Genomic DNA, 23,622 nt, shown 5'->3' with positions numbered 1-23,622 from the left:
ATACACACATAGGATCATGCCCCCCTGTGAACTCTCCCATAATTGCTGTCAATCAAACCCTCCAAACACACAAACAAACACAAAGGCTTCACTCCTGCTTGCCTCCGAGTACCCACAACACCCGAACATAGCAGAGCACACCCACAGATCAGGCAGAGGCGCGACACCTCAGCCCTCAGTGAGACAAAAGCTGTGACACTGTGAGTGAGAGGTGCCAGTTTTAAGCCGCTGAATAGACCGATTGTGCTGCTCTTTAGCCCTCGTTGTCGGCTTAATTAGCCCCTTCAGCTGCGAGATCGAGATCTCTTTCAGCAGCGTAGGGCCCCTCAGAACTGTCACAACGTTTAAAGGGCAAAGACAAAGAAGGAGAGAGGTGGAGGGGTTCATGTTTACTGCACACAGACATGACAGGTTGATGTCAAAGGGCTGCGAGTTTGGAGGGAAACTGTGGATAATATGAATGAAGATCTCAGAGTTGCTGGAACTAGAAAATGTTACTTTTTGCTTCATAATTTATTTAAAATATAAACAATTGTTTCATTATTAGTAGATGTATCTTTTTGCAAGCTTAATGTTTGTGTTAATAGCAGCGATATGAGAATCCACCTCATTTAATGATTTTAATCTGATAGTTTTATAATCAGATTTGAAAATCAAACCAGATGCCTGGGTTGTTAATCTGGTGGGGGGGCCCAAGAGAGCAGATTCAGTCTCAGTTTATACACAAAGTTTCAGAGGCCTGATGCTATCACACAGCAGATGGACATGAACACGAGTCCTCTGTCACGAGTGTAACAGGCTGGTGGTGTTAAATCTGTGTGTTCAGTCCAGAAAATAAGAGGAAACATGTTCTCGGTGTTCATATAACCAGGATTATATGTGCAGGATTATTTCTGGTTCAACTGTTGTTAAAGTGAGCAGCAGCTGTGAGCTGGCAGGAGAGCCAAATCAACACAAATAATAATCATTTCTAATATCTGCATATTTTGTTAATACAGCATTGCATCTGTCTCCTGCTCAGACTCCTGAGGAAATGATCTCATAGTGGAGAGTGATAGGTTAGGATGAGTCACAGGCTTTTAATTTCTAATATTCCATTTATGCTATGCACTGAAATATTGATGAAATAATCAAGATATAATGTGTTACTGAGTGATCTTTAGAGGTGTTAACAGATGTAATTTAGAAAATACACTGCTTAAAAAAAATTAATGGAACAGTTTGCAAAGGGGGGAAAAAAAAATCATGCTGGATGTCTGCACTGATATGGACTGGGTAATGTGTTAGGACTGAAACGATGCCACATCATTTGATGGAAATGAAAATTATCAACCTACAGAAGGCTGACTTCAAAGACACTCCAAAATTCAAAGTGGAAAAAAAACGATGCAGCAGGTTAGTCTAAATTCATTGCAGCAACTAAAAATGGTGCTCAGTAGTTTGTTTGGCCCCACAAGCTTGTATGCATGCAATGTTGGGCCAGGCTCCTTATAAGACGACGGATGCTGACCATTACTGACCCACCACCAAACTGATCATGTTGAACGATGCTACAGGCAGCATACCGTTCTCCATGGCTTCTCCAGACCCTTTTAATCTGTTAAATGTTCTCAGTGTGAACCTGCTCTCATTTGTGAAAAGTACAGGGCACCACTGGTGGACCTGCCAATCCTGGTATTCTATGGCAAATGCCAATTGGGCTCCACGGTGCTTGGCAGTGAGTGTAGGGCCCACTAGTGGAGGTTAGGACTTCCGGCAACCCTCATGAAGTCTGCTTCTGATTGTTTGGTCAGAGACATTCGCACCAGTGGCCTGTTGGAGGTCATTTTGTAGCTCTGGCAGTGCTCATCTTGTTCCTCCGTGCACAAAGGAGCAGATACCAGTCCTGCTGATGGGTTAAGGACCCTCTACAGCCCTGTCCAGCTCTCCTAGAGTAACTGCCTGTCTCCTGGAATCTCCTCCATGCTTTTGAGACTGTGCTGGGAGACACAGCAAACCTTCTGGCAATGACACATATTGATGTGCCATCATGGAGGAGCTGGACTAGCTGTGCAACCTCTGTAGGATCCAGGCATCATCTCATGCTACCAGCAGTGACACTGACCCTAGCCAAATACAAAACTAAATGTCAGTGGCCCCCACGTGTAAAACCATGCCTGTTTGGGTGGTTTTCTCATTGTTGCCCATTATTGTTGTTAATTTAACATCAAAGCAGCTGAAACTGAATAACAACCCCCTCTGCTACATAACTGACCAGATCAATATCCCAGAAGTTTAATTGACTTGATGCTATACTCTGATTAAAAAGTGTTCCTTTAATTTTTTTGAGCAGCATATATAGCACATATGCTATAAAAAATATATTGGCCCAAATTTAAGGCTAACTTTCCTTCTAAAAGGCTGAAAGTTTAAAAGGTTTTACTTATCTTGTTTTCAAGCAAGAGTCAACTCCTTAAATCAGATTTTTTTTTTATATAATTGGGACAGTATCTGTGTTTGTTGTTACAAAGAAAGAACGTTTTTCTTTCTTATATCTGTAGTCTTTCTTAATCAGGCCTAAAAGTGTTACTTTATATCATTTAACCTGCAGCAGTTTGTGAAGTCTCCTATGATGTGTTTTGCTGCCACCAAGGAATTAACTGAATCATGAGTGATTACTGCAGAAATAAACCAGAGTGAAGAATCGTTGTCACAGATAACGAGGTTAACTAACTCCTTCTAGAAAAAGGAATTCATATTACACATTTAATCTCAGTTTCATTATTCAATAATTTAATCTTGTTTTTGCTGGTGCATGTCCCAGTTTTGCAAGTAAGGTTTCAAGGATACCGATCTCAGACAAACTTTCCAAACAATTAAAAGCTTTTTTATCCTTGAATTTTTAAATTCTTTTTTAAATTACAATCAGATATGTCCTAAAATTGGTTGTTTAAATATGTAAACAAGCAGGAAAAAAGTGACCCCATTTCCAAATTATTCCCATTCCCCAAGCTGCTGACAAATCACATTTAAGCATAAAGCGCTGCTGCATGATGTGCCAGGTTATGGTAATAGCGAGATACATCAGTTAACCCCTACTCATGTATAGATGCTTGTAAATGACAAATGAATGCATGCATGAGTCATTGTTCAACATACAGGGTTACTGTTGTGAAGAAGTGTATTTTGAACATAACACCAATCTTTTACTAAACCTAACGAAGCAGTTTTAGTACCCAAAACCTAACCAAAACAAAAAAGTCGAAACAGGACACAAGCCGTGGTCATGTGGCTGTTAAACTCTTGACTTATGACACCAGCACCCCGCCAACCTCCTCGTGTGGATTCGGCAGCTAAGACTGCCAAACCTGATGCTTCAAGGAAGATCTAGTAACAAGAGGATCTAGGCGCCAACTGACACAACAGCAGAATTGGGAGTTATTTTTGGTCAGGATACGTCCTTCAGTGTGCACATTAAACAAATATGTAGGATTGCCTTCATTCATTTGCAAAATATTACTAAATTTAGAAAAATCCCATCTCAGAATGATGCTGAAAAGCTTATTCATGCTTGTATTACTTCTAGGCTGGAAGGTGGCTCTAAAGGCTCCCTGAAAAATCTTCAGTTGATCCAGAACGAGTGAGAGCGAGAGTACAGGTCTAGAAAGATAAATCATATTTCTCCCATATTAGCTTCTCTTCATTGGCTCTGTGTTAAATTCAGAATTAAATTTAAAATCATTTTCCTCACATGCAAAAAAATTAAAATAATCAGACCCTGTCATATCTTAAAAGACCTCATAAGTACCTCATTATTCTAACAGAACTTCAGACCGCAGGCTTTCTTGTGGTTCCTAGAGTTTTCAAAAGAATGGGAGGCAGAGGCTTCAGCTACCAGGCCCTTCTACTACAGAACCAGCCCCCATTTGGCTTCAGGCCCCCTCTCTAATTTTAAGATTAGGCTTAAAACTTTCCTTTTTGATAAAGCTGATAGTTAGGGCTGGGTCAGGTGACCCTGAACCATCCCCTCTCTCTTCTTTCCTCTCACCCCCAACTGGCCATGGCAGATGGCTGCCCCTCCCTGAGCCTGGTTCTGCACGAGGTTTCTTCCTGTTAACAGGGACTTTCTCCTTCCCACTGTCACCAAGTGCTTGCTTATAGGGGGTCATGTGATTGTTGGACTTTCTTTCTTTCTTTCCCATACAATATAAAGCACCTTGAGGCAACTGTTGTTCTGAATTGTCCCTATATAAATAAAACTGAACTGAATTTGTCACAGGCCAGCTCATGGCCTATAACAAAAAAATGAGGGGAGGCAAAGGTATAGGCCAATCAAAGTAGTTTTATTGTAAAATCTACTCAAAACCCACACAGAGATAACAAATATGAGATGTGGATATATCAGTATGTTTAGTGTGTGCAGTGTATGGGTGAGTGGACATGTATGTGTGAATCTGGATGAATATTGCAACCCAAACCCAAATTAAAACAAAAGACAAACCAAGTTTACCTGGAGAAGCAAAGAGCGGAGAATGGTTAGTAGAGCCCTGCTTAAATTACTGAGCCCAGGTGGCTCCAAATACTCAAGGCCCACCTCTGCCTGTAAGGGAAAGAAAGAAAGAAAGTCCAACAATCACATGACCCCCTATAAGCAAGCACTTGGTGACAGTGGGAAGGAGAAAGTCCCTGTTAACAGGAAGAAACCTCGTGCAGAACCAGGCTCAGGGAGGGGCAGCCATCTGCCATGGCCGGTTGGGGGTGAGAGGAAAGAAGACAGAGGTCAGAAGAGGGGCCGTGACAAATTTGACACAACAGCATGAGACCGTGATGCCATTTTTCAGTTTGATCTCATTATTAATATTATTGTAATTTTTTACTTGTTGACAAACACTCAGATCCAAAGTGTGTCAGTTCTGCTTGTTAGCTACTCCCCTCTCACCCTCTTGCTGCTTCCATCATTGTTTCCACCCAACAGTCCTGTCCTTTAACCCTGCCTGCCAGTCACATCTGATGGGGGGGCGGGGACTCAGAGCTGGGGAAAAAGGGATGACAGAGGAGGAGGGGCCCTGCAGCCCCATGGGTGAGGACTAAGAGCAGACAGGGTTTGTTCTGATGGAGAGGTGCATGTATCTTTGACATGAAAGAGGGTATGAACACTATGTTTGTCATGCCCTCAGTGTCCTATTGTCTCTTTTCTAACAGTCTCTTCAATACACACAGAACATTTTTTCACAGTAATTGCTTGTTTGGCAGATGATGTTTTTAATTAATTATATATATTTTATATATCTATGAATAGCATTAAACTGTCAAATTATTGCAGATTATATAACATTTCTTATTTGCATGCATATGCAGAAAAAGTACAGTACAGTCTCATCTGTCATGTCACTTTTACCAAAAGGAGGACTCACTTGTCAGACACAGGATAAGGTTAACGCAAATTTAGGAAAACACAGCTTTTGATGTGAATGAATTGCTAAGCGGGGCAAAGGTTGCAGCTCTATCCGTGGGCACATAAACTCTGTAACCATTTGCTGAAAGTTGTCCAAGTAGTTCATGGTCTGCACAGAAGGGAGAATTCATTCCACAAGGCACCACACAGCCAGGACTTGTAGCAGGCTGGGGAACCAGAGTTCATATCTCTTTCAACACAACAATGACTGAGGGGGTTTCTTCAGCCTTAAATAGCTGGTGTTGCTGATAACACATGATGAACAGGTGAGTTAATGAGTAACCTGCCACAGGTGAGTTCCTGAGAAGCGGGTGGAGCAACCAGGAGGGACCAATTTGTACAAGACACGCCCACACAACATATACATACAAAAAGACAGAGAGACATGAGAGCAAGAGAAACAGAGAGACAACAGAGAAAATAGCAGGGTGGCCAGGAGGCCTTGGGGAACATGATAGTCACAACCGTAGTGCGCATGTGCCAGTATCTCCCATTATGGAGACCTCATGTTTTCCCTGATTAGACAGAGATGGAGACCAGATAATTTCAAAAATGTCCCGCTCTTTTCAAATTGTGCCACTTCCAAGGACTCAAAACGCTGCTGTTGTGTAAACGAATGATCAAACACAATAGTAGTTTATTGTTTACACGTGAAAACGTTCTCATGAAAACAGGGCCTCACTCTACCTCCTGAGCCACAGCTGCCACCTACAACTGGCCTATTAATTAAGCAGCTCTTGATCAACTATTTTAATAATCCAATCATTTGTCCTATTTTTTTTTCTGTTCCCAGCATCTCACCTTTGAGAATGAAGTGTTTTTCTTTGCCATTCTGCAGTGTTGATTAGACAAAATAAGATATTTATAGCTGTCACTGTGGTATGTGGAAAATGTATCTTCTGTCTAAAACAAGCCATTTTAACTCATCTCCATTTAAGCCTACCCTCAGTGGTGCAAACTCTCCTTGGACCGGCTGCCACTTGGAAATAGAAGGTTTAAGCAGCTGGTTGGTGAGGCCGGGGTACCTGAGATGACCATATATATATATGAATCATCTCCAAGTCAGATCATACAAGTTGGATTTTTGCCTACCTCGGATGAAAAATCCGGTCCCATTGTAATACATTTCCAATTAAATGTGATCACATAAGTCGGATGAGTTTAGCGGTAAAGCCCTCCTCAGCTCCTGTCACACCCACTTCCAATATGTACGATCTACGCAAACTCCATGCATCAGCTTGTTCATGCACAACTACACACAACTCCTGGATATAGCTTGCATGGCTAGACAGTCGCGTGACGTCTGGATTGGCTGCACTGGGCGAATCAGTTCATTTCACCAGACACATTCTTGGCATGTGCAGGAGGCAAGCGTAAGCTACAAATTCGCAGTTGCGAGCAGAAATACGAGATTATAAAATTTGTGGAAGCCAATCCAGGGATGAAGCAGAAAGCCATTGGTGCAAAATTCAATATTAGACCCCAAACTGTCTGATATATTGAAGAATCAGATTTTAACAGACTTACACATAAGGCGGATTTTTTTACAAGTCAGATTAAATTCTATGGGCCATTTCAGTCCGACTTAGGTAATGTTTACTGTACATATAAAAAATAAGGAAAAACATTAGACAAAGCCCCTTTAAGTAAAAATACCTCAAATTTGTACTTCAGTACAGTTCTTGTTACATTCCACCACTGAACAGAAGTCCAAGAATTAAATCCAACATGCAGTGAATCTGTTTGATTTGGTATTTGATGATGATTAATTCTTGACAAAAATAATTTTGCAACATTTTAACTTAAAATGATGCGAAAGCTCTCTTCTCAGTGGTCCCATGTAATCTCTGTGCATGATTTGGTTTCTGGCCCTTCACTATTTGATTGACACATAGTGGGTGGGGCTTAAGCTGTCCTCTGACCTTAGAAGAGCTCAGCATGTGTCAGGCTGAATGAATGGCAGCTGTGAGAGCTGCAGGTTGAGGCAAATTTGTCCAGTTCTCTGATAGTGAGTCTCCCTAAAACTTTTACTTAATTTAATTTTCTATGTAGTTCCTGAGTTACTAATTTAAAATATTTATTGAGTTGCCTTCAGTTTAGTTTAAATCAAAAGTTAAAAAGCTAAAAGCATAAGAAAAGGGAGTTTTAAGAATTAATAAGGCTGAGGTTTTCTTAGTGAATTCTGGTCTTGCGGTATAATAAAACACATTAGACAATTTTTAGATGAGCAAAACAAGGTCCCTTTTGAGTAAAAAGTACCTCAAATTTGTACTTCAGTACAGTTCTTGTTACATTCCACCACTGAACAAAAGTTTGCAAATTGAATCCAACATCCAGTGAAAATGCATCTGCTTAATATTGCATTTGATGATGATTTATTACTTCTGACATAAGTAATTTTGCATTATTTTAACCTAAAATGCAATTTGAAATTGAGCTCTCTTCTTAGTGGTCCCCATGTAATCTCATTGTGCATTATTTTTTTTGGTTTCTTCTCCTTCACTATTTGATTGACACATAGTGGTGGGTGGGGCTTAAGCTGTCCTCTGACCTTAGAAGAGCTCAGCATGTGTCAGGCTGAATGAGTGGCAGCTGTCAGTGCTGCAGGTTTAGCCATTTTGGTCCTGTTGATTTCTGATATTGAGTTTCCCTAAAACTTTTACTTAATTTAATTTTCTATGTAGTTCCTGAGTGACTAATTTAAAATATATATTGCATTCCCTTCAGTTTAGTTTAAATCAAAAGTTAGAACGCTAAAAGCATAAGAAAAGGGAGTTTTAAGAATTAATAAGGCTGAGGTTTTCTTAGTGAATCCTGGCCATGCAGTATCATAAAACACATTAGGCCTTTTTTAGATGAGCAAAACAAGACTGAGATCTTCCCATAACAATAAAATTTCCCTAATTGGGTCGACATTTGATGTGAACCTAAATTAAACCACAGTCTGGTAGACAGTGAACCTTGTCTTCCTTTGTGTACCTGAGAAAAGTGAGCTTTAGTAAAAGAATGCAGTTTAATGAGAGCATCTCTTCATAATATTTGTGGGAGCTATTTTTTAACCAGTATTTATATATACATTAAAAAATGGTTATACTTCAGGTACCTCTTTACTACAGGGTAAACACAGGAATGTGTTCTTGTTGTACTGACCCAAAATAGTAGAAAATTGACACAGTAACTTGTACACTTGAACCTTTTTCACAGCAATGACATGAATTTAATGCTGAGTCACTGCTGGACATCCTGTTGTATGACTGATTTTTTCATAATTTACATGGAAAAAAAATATTTGGGCCTCTTTGTCTGCCTTGTGCACTTTCTGCCTCTGATTTAACAAAGTGTGACATGTATGTTCACATTTTAATTGCGTTTCCTTGACAACCTTGTGTTCAGGCTTGTCTCACTTTATTCTGATCCCCCTTTGGGTGCTAACACACACACACACACACACACACGCTTCCCTGGCAGTTTAATTAAATCCATTAAAAGCCTTGTAGGCACTGAGTGGCTCGGATCAATCCTCACCTGAATGGCTGCTGACTAATTGTTCAGTTAACGGGGGGTTAACGGACAGATCAAAGGCTCCAGTGGCATAATTAGCAGAGGGGTGAGAGAAACAGGGAGAGCAAATTAATGAGAAACAAAGGATGCTGGGAATTTTCTTGCCAGAAAGTTAAATTAAAAGAAAGACAGATTGAATGAGTATTTTTTTAAGAATGGTAAACCAACTTGTGTCTACTTTTCTATGGAGTAAGACAAAATTCACAGTATTTATGTTGTTACCTGTTCCCTCTTTTTCTGACCCAAAGGGAATAATCATGTAAGAGTTTACCTTCTTTTCATTTTCTACCATCTGACATCAAGAGAAAAAAATGAATGCTTTGCTTTCAGTTCTTTTTGAATATCATATGTGGAGAGGAGAGGAGAGGAGACCTTTGACCTTTTACCGATCCTTTGTTGGTTCAATTATTTATGAACAACAAGAAAATTAAGAAGTAAGTTTAACATATATACAATTGGCCCACCGACCCAATCAGAAATACACAAAAATAAATGGCATGTTGTTTGATTTTTGCACTCAGAAACTGAGCACTATTCTATTCTTCTGACTTTTCTTCAGTTACCTTGCACAGGCCACAACTGTCTCCCCAAGTAGAAACAAATTCTTCAGTGTCAGATACCATTATATAATATGCAAATTCTATTTTAAGACGTGCAACCACCAGACCCCTGAACATCATCTCAGCATTTACCAATCCTGTTTCCTTCATTTGATTCCTCCTAGTGAGCCAGATGCTAATCTTAACCTGACCTACAAAGAAACTTTCTACAAACTTTCTAAACTGTATTGTGGTGTACTTTGGACCGAAAATTGTTTTTTAAAAAAAAATGCCCTCCAAAATGATCCCTAAAGCAGTGAGCCACTGCTGAAGCAAAGAAAAAAAAAAAGGAAAGCTAGTCTGGGACAGCTAAGCCAAAGGTATTGTAGTGTCTCCTCAGCCTTACAGAAAAGAGTGACTTCCTGCCCTTGAATCCATATGTGCCACATGTCTGTTTGTAGCCATAGCGCCATGCACCAGTCTCCACTGGAGATCTGCACTGCGTTTCTTGGGTGGGTTTATACAGTGACCTCCAGCTTCCCCTAGGGGACGACCCCAGTGCCAACACACCAAACCACCTCGACTCCTGGACATCGGCCAATGATGCTTTGTTGAAGACTTTCATAGCTACTGTATATAGAGCCCCTGTTTTTGAGAATTCAAACAGTTTAGGTATCTTAAAAGATAACAGCGATCCTTCTTCCTCATCTTGCTCCTCCACTGCAGCACAAATGTAATTCCTTCTAAAGCGATCAGGAAGCCCACTCATGGACTCTTCTTGCAATTTCTCCAGAAGTCACAGAAACTTCACCCCAGTTTCCTGACCCAGTCTGGCAATAGTTTTCCACCGTCTTGCTGATCTCAGACCTGCCAGCTTCGTTAACCCAGTAGTTGTGAGGATCCTATGGACTCTAGCCAAGCTAAGTATCCTGCTCTGTACGAAGGGGTTGAGGAATAGAGGTTCCTCACAAACATGTCCAGTTCTCCAAGTATAAAGAGTAAAAAGAGGTCTGTGAAAGGTCCATGCCCGCTGGGTCGAGAAGAAACGGATGCTTGTAATAGGTGATTCTCTACTCCCCAAAGTAGACTCTGTGACATTTTAAACCAAGGTGGCTGGTGCTTCTCCACTCGCCCTGCACAGTAGCTTAGCTGTTAGGACTGTGCTCTTCTAGACAGAAATCTCGGATGACGTTCCTGGAATCTGCAAGAGCCACTCACCCAGTTTGGGGGTCACGGCCCCAATTATTCTAATTACCACAAGGACCACTGCTGTTGTTACTGGATCCTGTTCAGGGAGGTTGCTGTGGTCTGCTCTTAGATCCACTAGCCACTGAGCATTGTTATGTGTTGCAGCCTTCTCCCATATGCTCTTCAAGTATTGCTTTGTATCCTTAGTGTTCTCATATTGTACTCCTGCTACTGAGAGTACAGCTTGGATGGTTCAGTGGAGAACATCTGGTTTGTTCTCTTTGGTATACCTATCTGAATCTTTACTAAGGCCTCAGGTATGATCAGCTTGTTGGACTTCTTAGGCACCCCTTTCTTTATCACACCATTCTGTAGTTCTGGCTAACTTCCCTCCATGTTGCTTTGACCTTGGCTTCTAGTCTTCTCCTTTGAGGGTACTGCTCCTTGTGGCTGTCGTTCATCTTATAGCCAAGCATCTCAAGGATCATTGTTGCTGTGGTATAGATCAGCTGGTTGGTTTCAGTGATGGTCACAGTAGGGATTGTCCATAATGCTGCATTCACATGTTTCAGAGAGTACTTCACGTTGTCTTGGTAATTGGCCACAGAGGGTCCAGGTTTCCAGCTTAGACATGATCTTCTCTTTCAGGTCAGCTGCTCTGGCATCAACGTAGCAGTTGTTCTTGGGGCTTGGTACCCAATCTCGGAGTGTGGGGATGACGACATCTCATGAAATAGACGTCGTGGCATTTGTGTTGTACCTCATCAATCTCTCTCTCTCTCTCTCTCTCTCTCTCTCTCTCTCTCTCTCTCTCTTTATATATATATATATATATATATATATAAACATTTTTTTCTTTTTAATACTTCAGTGTTGACCTACAGGAGCATGACCTATTTTATTTGCAGGGATATAGGTAACAGGCCACAGTACGGATGCAATTGCTTTTCTTTGGACAAATACTTCATGGTGGCCACAGCTTCTGCCCTCTTTAAAAGAAATCCTGCAACTCTATGCAAATGACTTGTCATCAGCCCCAAGTGGCTTTAAATGTGTAGCGTCTGTTTTTGCTTGGGTTAGGCTTATTATTCTCACACTTAAGGGACTTGACATTGTGAGCATGGGGCTTTCCCTGAATAACACCCTGTCAGCCAAGCAAAATTAAAACACTGTTTTTAAAAAAATTATCAAGCCATCAACCTTAATTTGTGAAATAATGATAATGACTTCAGTTTAGTTTGTCAGTACACTAAAACAGCATTTTATTCTGCTGCTAGCAGAGAAACATGACCGCCTAATGAAATGTGACCTCAAGGGAGGGCATAGAAGAAGACCTAAAGAAAGGGGTGAGCAGAAGCAGGACAGGATGAGCGGGTAGAGGGGCATGTAACTGTAGAGAGATGAAAAGTTGAAATGAGGATGAAGGAAAAAAGCGAAGACTCAACATGGTGAAAGATCTGTGGAAAGAAAGTAATACCGAGATTGAGAATATAATGAAGCAGAACAAAAAAGAGAAACACAACTGTCTGTCCCCCATGGGTGTGTGTGTGTGTGTGTGTGTGTGTGTGTGTGTGTGTGTGTGTGTGTGTGTGTGTGTGTGTGTGTGTGTGTGTGTGTGTGTGTGTGTGTGTGTTTTCTACATCACAGCCTGCAGGGTTGCTGCAACTTTTAGCCCCAATGTCCATCCGGCCACGATTACAGCAGAGCCCAGCAGGCTTGCATCACACATACGTGTGTGCACACACGCACACACAGACACACACACACGCACACACAGGAAGCGGCTGCGGGCTGTGTGTGTGTGTGTGTGTCTGTGCATGTGTGCGTGGTTCGCCTGCCGGCGCTCCTCTCTGCTCCTCTGTGATCGGAGGAAGTTTTACAACATTTAGCATTTCACCTCCTCCTCTCACATCCTTCACTTCCACTCCTCCTTTCTTCTCCTCCTCTCCTTGTCTTCTTGTCATCTTCTCCTCCTCTGGACACCCCCCACCCCCCCTTTTCCTGTCATCATCCCCTTTTTTCCCCATCTTCTTTCATCCTTCTCTCCCATTTTCTCTCCCCTTTTCTCTTTAGGTCTTCTTTAGGTCTCATTCTGTCATCTCCTTTCCTCATCTCATACTCCCATTTTTTCCTTATTCCTCTCCTCAATATGCCATCTCTACTTTTCATCTCCCATTTTCTGTCTTCCATTCCTATCCTCATGATCCAAACCTCCATCTCCAACCTCTTCTCTTTTTCTTTTTCTTGTTTGTACCATTCTGTCATTTCCTCTCCTCCTCCACTATCCTTTCTCTATTTCTCCTACCCCACCTCTCCTCCCCTTTTCCTTCATCTATTATCTCTTTTCCTCAGCTCACCTCTTTCACTTATCTTTGCCTGTGTTCCCTTTCTTCTCTAATAATCCTGTCATCTTTGCTTTTATCATTTTTCAGATTTTATCTTGTTTCATCTTATCATATCATCATCCTGTTCTTGCTCATCTAAATTTCTCTTTGCTTTACTTTCTTTTCCACTAGACGTTTTATTGCTTTCAGCTTCTCTTCATTTCTGCACCCCCCCCCCCCCCCCTTTGCTTGTCTTATTCTCATTATTCATTTCATTCACTTTTTGCCAGCCCTTCCTCATTTCATCTTTCTCTGTATCTATTGTGTACCTATTGTCTTCTCATCTTTATATTTTCCTCTTTTCTGTATCAGTGCTCATATTTAACATGTTCAGTTTCTTTCCAAATAAGTGAATTTCTGTTATATTTTCAGTTTTTATCTGTGATTTTTCTTTCTGTAATGTGACTGTTTCCTGGGCTGACTGTAGATCTGCAGCCACAGTGGATAAGGTATCTCTAACAGACTGGCTCTCTTCTGAGGGATTTCAGTTTTCTCATTAACCAACAGTCCTCTGGACCTTCAGGCTTCATTATGGACGGGAGCACTGTCTCTCCTCTGAGCCAAGCTCCATTAGACGATGCTCTGTGTGTCAGCTGAGTCCCTCTGTCTCTTCCTCTGGGCTCCCTCTGTCACATCCCGGTGTTATCTTTATCGCTCTGACTGATCCCACTCTGCTTCTCTCTTTCTCAATTTGTCCTCCTCTGCAGTGGCTTTCTGTCTCTGTCTTTTCCTTGCTCTCATGTGCTTCATCTTTTCGTTCTTGCAGTATGGCAGCTAAAGATTTTTTTCCTTTTCTCTTTCACACACCATTCTTTAATTAGCTTGGGCCACTTAGCAGTTTCTGGGCAATGACATGTGATACGTCTGAGTTTCTAGTATTATAGCTGTGCATCAAACCTTAATACTTTTGGGTTACCAAACATCTTTTAAGACTGAGAACACAAAGTTGCTATCCATTGTTTATTAAGGCTCATAATTGAGTTTTGTTTATTTTAAAACTTCACCAGAACAGATACATCTTTCAATACCAAAGTTCTGAAAATGCAGCGGTACTTGTATTTTTTAAACTTTTATGTTTTTAGTATCCTACTGTAGGCAGCATAGGTACTAAGGATGCAATTCATTTGGAGCTGAAGGGGGCAGCATACACCTACAGGTGTTTTAGTCTATTCTTACATGCTGAAGAAGAAGAAGAAGGATACCCACAAGCACTGGAAAAACTACATGTGGAAGATGGGGATGAGTTCAGCTTCTGCGATTGCTCCACCCTGACTCATTAATAAAAAGGCAAGGTCATGCATGGAAGTACTTTCATTTGAGGTGGATGATCAAAGGGTGATAACTGATTTACAAACCGATCAAGGGAAGAAATACTTCCAGTTTAGTGAAGCACCAAAAAGACCAGCATCCATATCCAAGAATTAGAGTTTCAGTTCATCCAAAGTATTATTTTTCTTATGTTATCTTGAAATGCATGGTACTAATTTTTTTGAGACAGCTGACATTTCTATTGTGAAATCAGTTTTGTGCCATATGCTAAAATGTTTTTAATGGCTAATGTTATATAAATGTTTAAGCTAATGTAACTCCCTTTATATTTTGTATTAATGCTAGTAGGCTATTCGGGAACTCTATTAACATTTCAGTCTGTGTCCTGTCAACAAAATATAATGTTAGCATTTTTGATAAATGGCCTGCTACCACTATGTCACTGAGGAGTACATGCAATAATCATTTGGTTTTGGTATTGATTTATGTTTGTGGAATCATCTCATTTCTAATGGTATTTGTACAAACTACTGCATTTCTGGTGTTGTAACATTCCTAGTTTATCTAATTTGAACAATTTATATTAAAAATCAGTTTAAAATCAACAAAAACAAACAAAAAAAAACCAACTAAAAAGTTATCATACCTATTAGTGAATGTCTATATCAGATATTTATTCTAACAGTATATTTTTCACACTAAGTTTTCTTTTATGCGGCTCGTTTGGTCAGAGCAGGTAAAACTTTTTCATTAGGTGGGAATTTAAAAGACACATCAGCAGCTTCTGTCCATCACCCAGCCGACCAATTCAGGTTTCCTGCCGTCCTCTCAGCTTCCTGTGTTCTTATATGAAATGCAGCTTCATGGTACAGACTGACAGGCTGCGCTGGAGTTGCTGACAAAATAAAAAAAACGTGTTCAAATCATCACGTCACTTTAGCATTTTCTGTCTCCAGTCAACTCTGGCATTTGAGGCACCGCCGCTGAGTCACTTTACACCACTGCTGTTGAGCAGCGAGTTCAGAAGCAGGTTTTTAAGTCACAAGTTTAATCCACAGAGAAGGTCTTCTGTGCACAAGCTGAAATATAAATGGCATGCATTAGATTGTTTGTGAGAGTTTGAGGTATTTTTACTGAAGCTTTAAAGACATCAGAGTACAAATACTGCACAGAGTATGAAAAAAGATACAAGAAAATAATAAATCGGTCAGCTTCTTCAAGGGAAGGGAAGGCAAAATGGACACAGACATGTAAAAGTGCTCCCACCCCTATATATGACCAAGACACACCCACACTGAACCCAACAACCTTGGAACCATGCTTTTGTGGTTGTTGAGTTTTGCTATGCATTTTATTCGATGTTAGAAATTTGCCACATGCATAAATGTGTACATAAAGTACTTCTTTTGATTATTTACTATCTACTGGTTATTAGCATTCTTAAAGAAAAGAGGTATATTTTGAGCTTTTCCCTGTACTATACCCATCCAAAGTTTCTGTATGAGTGTGAGTAGATATGACCGCACCAGGGCAAGCAAGCAATAGACTACCTACAAACACACACACACACACACAAACTCTGACGTGTGCCATCAGTGAAGATGACATTTTCTTGACTGTCTCTTTGATGTGAGTCATCTTCACTCTGCTGTTCAGTCCAACAGGGGCAGAGAGAAAGATCAAGTGAGACATAATGAGAACACCATTTGTCATGTGGAAAAACCTCATAACTCCAGCTTTAGTTATTTTCAAAGTTATCACTTCAGTTTAATCACAAAGATGCTTCAACAACAACAATGTGAAATCATGTAAACCAAGAAGTGTATGAAGTCAAATGTGTGGTACGTTTATGCTGAAATAACCTTGCCCAATAATGGATGTTTACATGTGGCTATTTAGTTGTAAACATAAAATGCAGTTGGATAAATTGGCCTTGTAAATCAGCCCATTACCATAGATACTCAATTCAACTATTTGAGTTAGTATCAGACTGAAATATCAGATTGATGCATCCCTTTTTATACTGAGGTTATTCTCTTAAGTTGGTTTTTGTAAGAAAACAAGCATTTTTAATACAGACTGCAAAATGTGTTTGTATATGTTTTCTAATGTAGGTATTCTGCGTGCTCACAACATATTGTGTTCTTTTTTATTTAATTGTGGAGTTCTCTTTTAAGAGGAGTCCCACATAGTGGCTGTAAAATGTTGAAACAAGCTAATACAGAATATATGTGAAAATTAAGAACTGGGATTTTTAAAAATGTAAAGTCTGGTTTGAGCATACTGAAGGGACATTCAGGGTCCAGGAGGTTAAGGATCAACATAAAGGTCCCTGAACAGCACTTTGAACGCCACAGATTACAACTTGTTGACTTGGAGTTTCTCCTCCTGGCCAACCACTGACCTTTGACCCCTGAAGAAATGTGGTGTATGAGAGTCTTGGAGGCAGGTGATGATGATCTTAACGTGGGCCACTGTAGCAGTTGTAGAGGAAAAGGGGAAGCGTTGTCATAGAGATGAGATTGGAGGCAGATTGAAGATGACAGAAATTGTGATGAGGGTGAAGAGAGAACAGAGTTCCCTCCCTCCTGGGACATCCGGCACTCTTTGTGTGTGTGTGTGTGTGTGTGTGTGCTGCAGGCTGCTGTGCCTCGACAGATGCTCTCATTAGTCAAACAGGCCCTCCACTCTGAGAGCCTCATCAACCAGCACACTTCGACACAATTAACCCGACCTGCACCGTCTCTCTTAACTCAGCTGGGAAGAAAGCCTTAACCCTTTTTTTTTTTTTTTTTTACATGACCCACTCCTTACAATAAGCAGCTGGAAATATATTACACTTATGTGTTTTGTTTCCTAGATTGAGACGAGAGGATTGAAATCAAGCTCATACTTGTGTGTTATCTACTTACCTTATGGTTCTTTTTGTTACAGTTGATAACCCGGATTTACAATCTGCAGTCCTGTGCAGAGTTATTGCATTAACTGAGGCTGATAAAAAATGAACTGAGTAGAAGCAAAAAAAAACATGTTTTTAACCAGACTGTGAACATGCTTTTTAATGTTGTTCAGTTTTAGAATCATGGAAGTCTGAGGGGATTAACTCACTTTTGAAGGGGTGCTGCAGTTTTAGCACAACTTTGGAGGATGCCATTTGCTGTTCTTTTTAAAAACATGTTTGATTTTTGCAGTTTGCATTGATGACAATTGACTGTTGTGTGAAGGGTGACAAATTGGTAAATAGTCAAATTATTATTATCCCTCCATTTTACTAACCTCTTATCCAGTTTAGGGAAACAGGGGTGCTGGAGTGTCTCCTCGCTGACACTGGGGGAGAATTTCATTTCATTTTTACATGAAATTATTTCACCAAATTCTAATTCCCTTTGTAGGCTATATGTGTTTCTGCATAGTAAAAGTAGTTTTATAAAATCCCATGATTTACATTATCAGGCCTTGTTTGCAATTCTTTCAAAATTTTCCTCTTTGAACCTTCACTGTTATCTGCAATACTAAACCTTTGCCAGCTCTGTTAACTGGCAGGTATACACACACTGGAGCAGATGATGAAGTAGATAGCAGATTTCAGAGTTACTGAGGATAAATGGCAGAATCAGTGATGGTGCAAAGGAAGCCATAGTTTCAGCAGGGTTGACAAAAAGGACAGAAAGTCACATAGTTTAGAGATTAAAACCGCATTTGGAGCCAAAATTGTTGCTCTGTCTTTCTACACTCACTCTCTAAGGAAACATCATATCAAGGGCAGATTGTGCCATTTTCATTTGCAATATATTTTAGCCCCCCTTAGATGCATTACACAGGCTTTTCTCATTCATTTTGCACTGTGTATTTCAACAGATTTCACCACTTTTAGACTTCACAATAGCTTTGCTGTGTTACAATTAGGTTAGCAGTGAACTGCACAGTTGCCTGCAATGGATTTATATTGATCTGAGGGTTGCAGAGTGCTCAGGAGGACCACCGCCGGGTGTCCACAACCACCATAACAAAGTGCTTTGGTCTCACAGATTTCAGCAGCCCTCCTCTGTGCGAATTAGCCAAAGTAGCAGCTTTGGAAGATTGGACCAAATTGGCCGAATGTGTGTCCTTTATTCTGTGTTGTTGTGTTGGATGAGTGTGTTCCTGAGTGTCTCAAAAGCTGGGTGTTTATCCACACAATGGAGCAAATCTAAGCCTTTGATCACCCGGCCGAGTCACCAGATTTGCAGAGAAGAGTGTGTGCCTGTGTATACGTGTATGTCTGTCTTTGTGAGGACCAGAATTGTATACCCTGGGAGTGAGGACATTTTTGGAAAGTGATGAAATTTCAGCCAGTCTTTAATCTTCAAAAGGAGTTTAGAGGGTTAAGATCTGATTCAAGTTCAGAGTCAGGTTTAGTTTAGTTTCAGGGGTTGTGGTTATGCATTTAGTTGTGATAGTCAGGGTAAAGGGCCTGGGAGTGAAGGTCCTCACAAAGATAAAAATTCAGCTTTGTGTGTGTGCAGATAATCACAAGTGCATTAAAGTTTATCTCTGAATGAAAGTGGATTAATTCTGTTCAGTCGAAAATACTCTTGTTGTGTATGTGCACACGTGTCTGTGTGTTTGTGTGTGGTTTTATGTTTTGAAACAGTGAGCAGTGTGTGTGTGTGTGTGTGTAGCTCAGTAGTAGGTGGACAGTTGCATTTTAATTGAAATAAAAAACTGATTACAAGAAGAGTATTGTTAATGGTAACATGTTGAATCTGCTCCTTTCACACTGGCATATCAGTATGGTTACATCATTCACATTGTTCCTCCACCACTCCAAGACACCATGTGGAGGTATATTTTTGGTGTAGTTTGCTTTCTTTGTGCATCAGCTAGGTGACTCATAAAGTACCAGGCTGAATTTGATGAAAACTGGTTCAGATGCAATCTTGGTAAAGAAAGAATAAATATAATTTTGGTGCTGATCGGGATTAATTGCAAAATTGCAAAATAAGGCCTTGGCCTCAGTGGAGGTAGCACTCTTCAAATGCCCTTGTAGTTTATAATTTGTTGTATCAGCAGGTGGTGAGATTTAAATTTTGTGGTGTTAGTGGCTCTTTGGTGTACTGGTATTTGCCTTTTGCCTTTGAGAAACTATGAGACAGGCGCCCTTGGAAAGTTAATTCTGTTCATCTTACGTTTTCAGTGGGACAAATGTTAAGTCACTTGGAAGAGTGACGAACAGATGAACAGAATCAAAATTCTGGGATTTCCTTACCTGGACGATTGAGCATGCATCACGACGATATGAGACTAGTGAACCTTTAGCGCTGGTCCCAAGCCTGGATAAACGGCAGGAATGTTTCAGGGTGAGCATCCAGTGTAAGCTCTATGTCAAATCAACATATGGCTCGATCTGCTGTGGTGAAATAAAGGAGAAGTCAACACTACCATATGATGTTAGCTAAAGAGGACTACTGCACTGGTTGCCACCTCCTTTTTTTTAGTCATGTGGCTAAGCAATGCTTGTTGACAGAATGGGGTTTAGCTTGGTTTGGGGATTTATTACAAGTAAACTGTCGGGTTTTGTCTAGTACCTCTATACCTCTTTGTGGACCCCACAGTTGCATAGATACAGTATCAGCATGATTGTGTATAAAATAAGCTCCACTTTTCATGTTCTCAGTCTTTCCACCAAATGTTAGGATTTATTTGCCCTTTCAGGCACAACAATAACGGACAATAGTGAAACTTAGCACTGGGTTAGCAGATCTGACACAGTTAGCATTCATCTCAAAGGTTCCAAATGGGGTAAAGATCAAGCCTCAATTTACAAAAAAGATCAAACACAGATGTCCAGCAATGTCATATGTCCACTGCTGGACCATAACCCCTGCTTGGTTGTATAATTGCATTTAAATGTATCAGCTAGGTTTAACAAAAGTCTGAATAATAATTGTTGGCATATCACATCATCTTAATGATGAATCAAGACTCCTGGAGCACTCAGCCTAAAACTTTACAAAGCACACAATGAACTTACATTTTTACTCAACGCTTATAATCTTAACTAAACTTTATTCAGTCTGCACTGATCAGCTGCAAAATTTGGTAAAGGTTTCCCCACAAAAAAAGCTTGATAATATCAAGATAGTTTGTGTAAGATACAAATTAGTTATGTATCAGAGACATCAAACAGTGACTCTCTGCATAAAAATCCAACAACTTCACACACACTCATATGCATAAGCATGCAAAAGCATAAAAGTGCAGTCGATTAGGCAAGCGACACACATACTCGTACTGCGGCTTTCTTCTATTGTTGATTATTTTCAGTCTCTCCATATGATGGTGAGAGATAACAGATTTGCGCAAACATGCACACACACATAAACACACATTTGAGTCACAGTGAGGAAATCCCATCATGAGCTGAAAGCTCAAACATCAGACACACACACTCACTCTTCGTCAGTACTGCTGAGGGTTTGTCACAGAGAGAGTTGAGATGACGCACATACACAAAACAGATAAAAGCACAAAGAAATGCACTAAAGTACACACCGTTACCCAGATGTACAGCCGGTGGCTCCACAGCTGTACTCCTTACAGTCCCTGAAGGTTATGTGGGTGCTATTTAAAGACTGTGCCCACCTGCAGATGTCTTCTACCAGTGACATATTTTTTGGAATACATAATTTAAAAAATAATGTTTTTTTAGATGTTGCCTCTACGCACTAATATTGTGGATGCAAGAGTCAGAGGCATGTTCACATAGTTTTAAAGCTGAACACCCACATACTTCACATTGCCACAGTTGTCAGTGTTGGAGTTCCTTCATCAATAATCAATGAAGTGCCGCATTAAACGTTCACCACTTTATTTTTTAATGGCTGACAAAAGTCCTCCGATATTCATAATTCAGACAACAACCACTGTTTCTCGCATCACACTGGATTCTTCTTCATCACTCAGTGTGACAATGCTCCGGCACAGATGCCGAACAGCTTGAGTAAATCTACCAGAGACACGACTTAAGTCTATGAAATATCTCACAACCTGCTACCCTTTGCCCCAAGAGTCCTTACAAAGCTTAGCCCAAGACCTCGACAGAACTTCAACATCCTATGACTCATAAAGGCTGCTAAAATTAACTGAATTATCAATACCTCCCCTCTAAATAATTTTTAAAACTTTCCTTGACCTTTGTTGAACCTCAAACCAAATAATTTGTTGTGGAACTCATAAAAGGTACTGTATCCTTTGACATTGATTGGAAAGCTGGTCTAGCTGGAATTTGTTGTTCAAAAAAAGACAATTAAAGCAGAGCCACTTACAGTACAGTACACCTTGTTCCTGTTGTTGCTCTTGGGGAAGTCTTTGCTGTTTTAATGCCTGGAGTTTGTTTCCTGGTGTCAGAATAAAGTTATTAAATTAAGATTTGGTTTTTCTGATGTGCTGCCCAATCATTGCATGATGACATGATGTTGAAATAAGGTGACAAAGGTGTAAATTTTCAGTTTCAAACTCAATTGTTTACATGAATTATGCCATAGATTGTTGCATAACAAATAAAATATTTGTTGGTTGCAGAAAGTTGCAGAAATAATTGGAAACAGATCCCAATTTTTCAGTGTCATAATGGGGTAAAGGGAAGCTATCTGACCATCTAGTATTTCGGACTGAGTGCAAAGTCGACTTATTGTAAATCCGGCCAAAGCCGTAACCACACCGTCTCCCCCAAACTTCCAGAAAAATCACCAGTCTGCTTTTTACAAACCTTTCCAGTGTCTTCAAACAAACAGACATAATATAGAGACAAATTCTTGTCCAGAGTGGTCTTGTCTGGTCGAACGTATTCTGGTTTGGTCTGGTCTTAATGTGGTATTGGTCCAGTCTGATTTGGTACTGATATCTTATCCTGCTCCAGTTTGTTCTTGTTCAGCCTAATCTGGGACTGTTTATTTTTTAGTCTACTGTGGGATCTTTTATTTGTTTTGTAATTTGGTGCTATATAAATTGATTTGAATTGAATTGAAATTAATTTGATGTCTTGGCAGGGTTGGATGAGCGGTTAATAAAATGGATGGACAGTATTGTCCAAGCTGTGATTTGATCTTTTTTTTTTGTTTTTCCCCCTTTTTCTTTTTTGCCTGCTGTCAGTCTTTTCTCATTTTTTTTACCCTTTCATTCTCTTTCTCTTCTCCCTCCTTCCTTTCCCCCCAGTTTTTACTTGATTTTAGCAGATTTACACACTAAGATGCTAGATTTTTTTTTCTTTTCCTTTCAGCACTTTTTACCCATCCTTTCATGTTTCCAGCCTCTCTTGTCGTCTTTTCATCTTCTGGTGTAACTCTTGCAGAACCAATCTGACCGTCACTCTCTCTCTCACACACACACATCAAATACATTCCTCTGATTGCTGGAACTCTCCTCTTGTTATTTTTTGAGGCTATATAGCCGAGCTCCACCTGTCTGCTCCTCCAAGCAGATTAAAACAAACGCTCCGAGTTATCGGTAAATCCTGTTTGACCCGTCCGGTTGCCCCACTTCCCATAACTGTTTCATCTGGCCAATCACAAGGGAAGATCAGATAGAGGAATTAAGTTGACTGAATTTTCTGTTAGATATTTCACTGTTTGATTTTAGCCGGCAGCCCTGTTTTCCCTCATTTTTTTTCTTTTTTTGTCGTTTTTCTTTCCTATGCTCCCTTTTGCTGTCTTTCCTTTGATGTATGTCTCCTCCAGTTTTTTTCTTCCTTCTTCCCCCCTTTTCCCCTCCTGCATCATCGATCCTATCTGCAGTTGTGTCAATAGAAATCAGGCCCATGGATCCACTGTTTGTCTCTATTGGATTGAACCTGGGGTTGGGTGGGCACTGAGGCTCTTGAGCACAGGGGCCCCCCCCAGGGCTATGTATTTCCCTCCGTGGGAAAAAAGGATCCTTGCTGCCAACCAGAGCAAAGCAGCGCTTAGTTTCTGCCTCAGTTCGCTGTGAACTGAACAACAGCAGCTGATGCAATGATGTCATCATTTGCTTTGTGGACACAGCAGCCATATTTAATTTATGTCTCATCTGATCCCTTTTATTTATCACCAGTTCTCTAGTTTGTGGTATTGCAGCAGCTAGATTTTAGTATACACATTCTCACATCATCACATTAAGCATATTAGAATGTATCATTTACGTATCATGTATAATTTTTTTCCAAGAAATATTATACTTGCTGGCTCAGAAAAGATAATAGTGGACACCATATATTCTTTACAAAGGTAAA

General features: G+C 40.3%; 1 protein-coding gene across 1 annotated transcript in view; it reads left to right on the top strand.

The window, feature by feature from the left end:
* The window catches only part of LOC115794867 (neural-cadherin), a 153,735-nt gene that overhangs the window by 26,409 nt on the left and 103,704 nt on the right, over window positions 1–23,622 (top strand). The window lies entirely within an intron of this gene.

The sequence above is a fragment of the Archocentrus centrarchus genome, chromosome 16 (genome assembly GCF_007364275.1).
Source record: "Archocentrus centrarchus isolate MPI-CPG fArcCen1 chromosome 16, fArcCen1, whole genome shotgun sequence".
NCBI classification, from domain to species: domain Eukaryota; kingdom Metazoa; phylum Chordata; class Actinopteri; order Cichliformes; family Cichlidae; genus Archocentrus; species Archocentrus centrarchus.
This window is presented reverse-complemented; position numbering and strand designations above follow the sequence as displayed.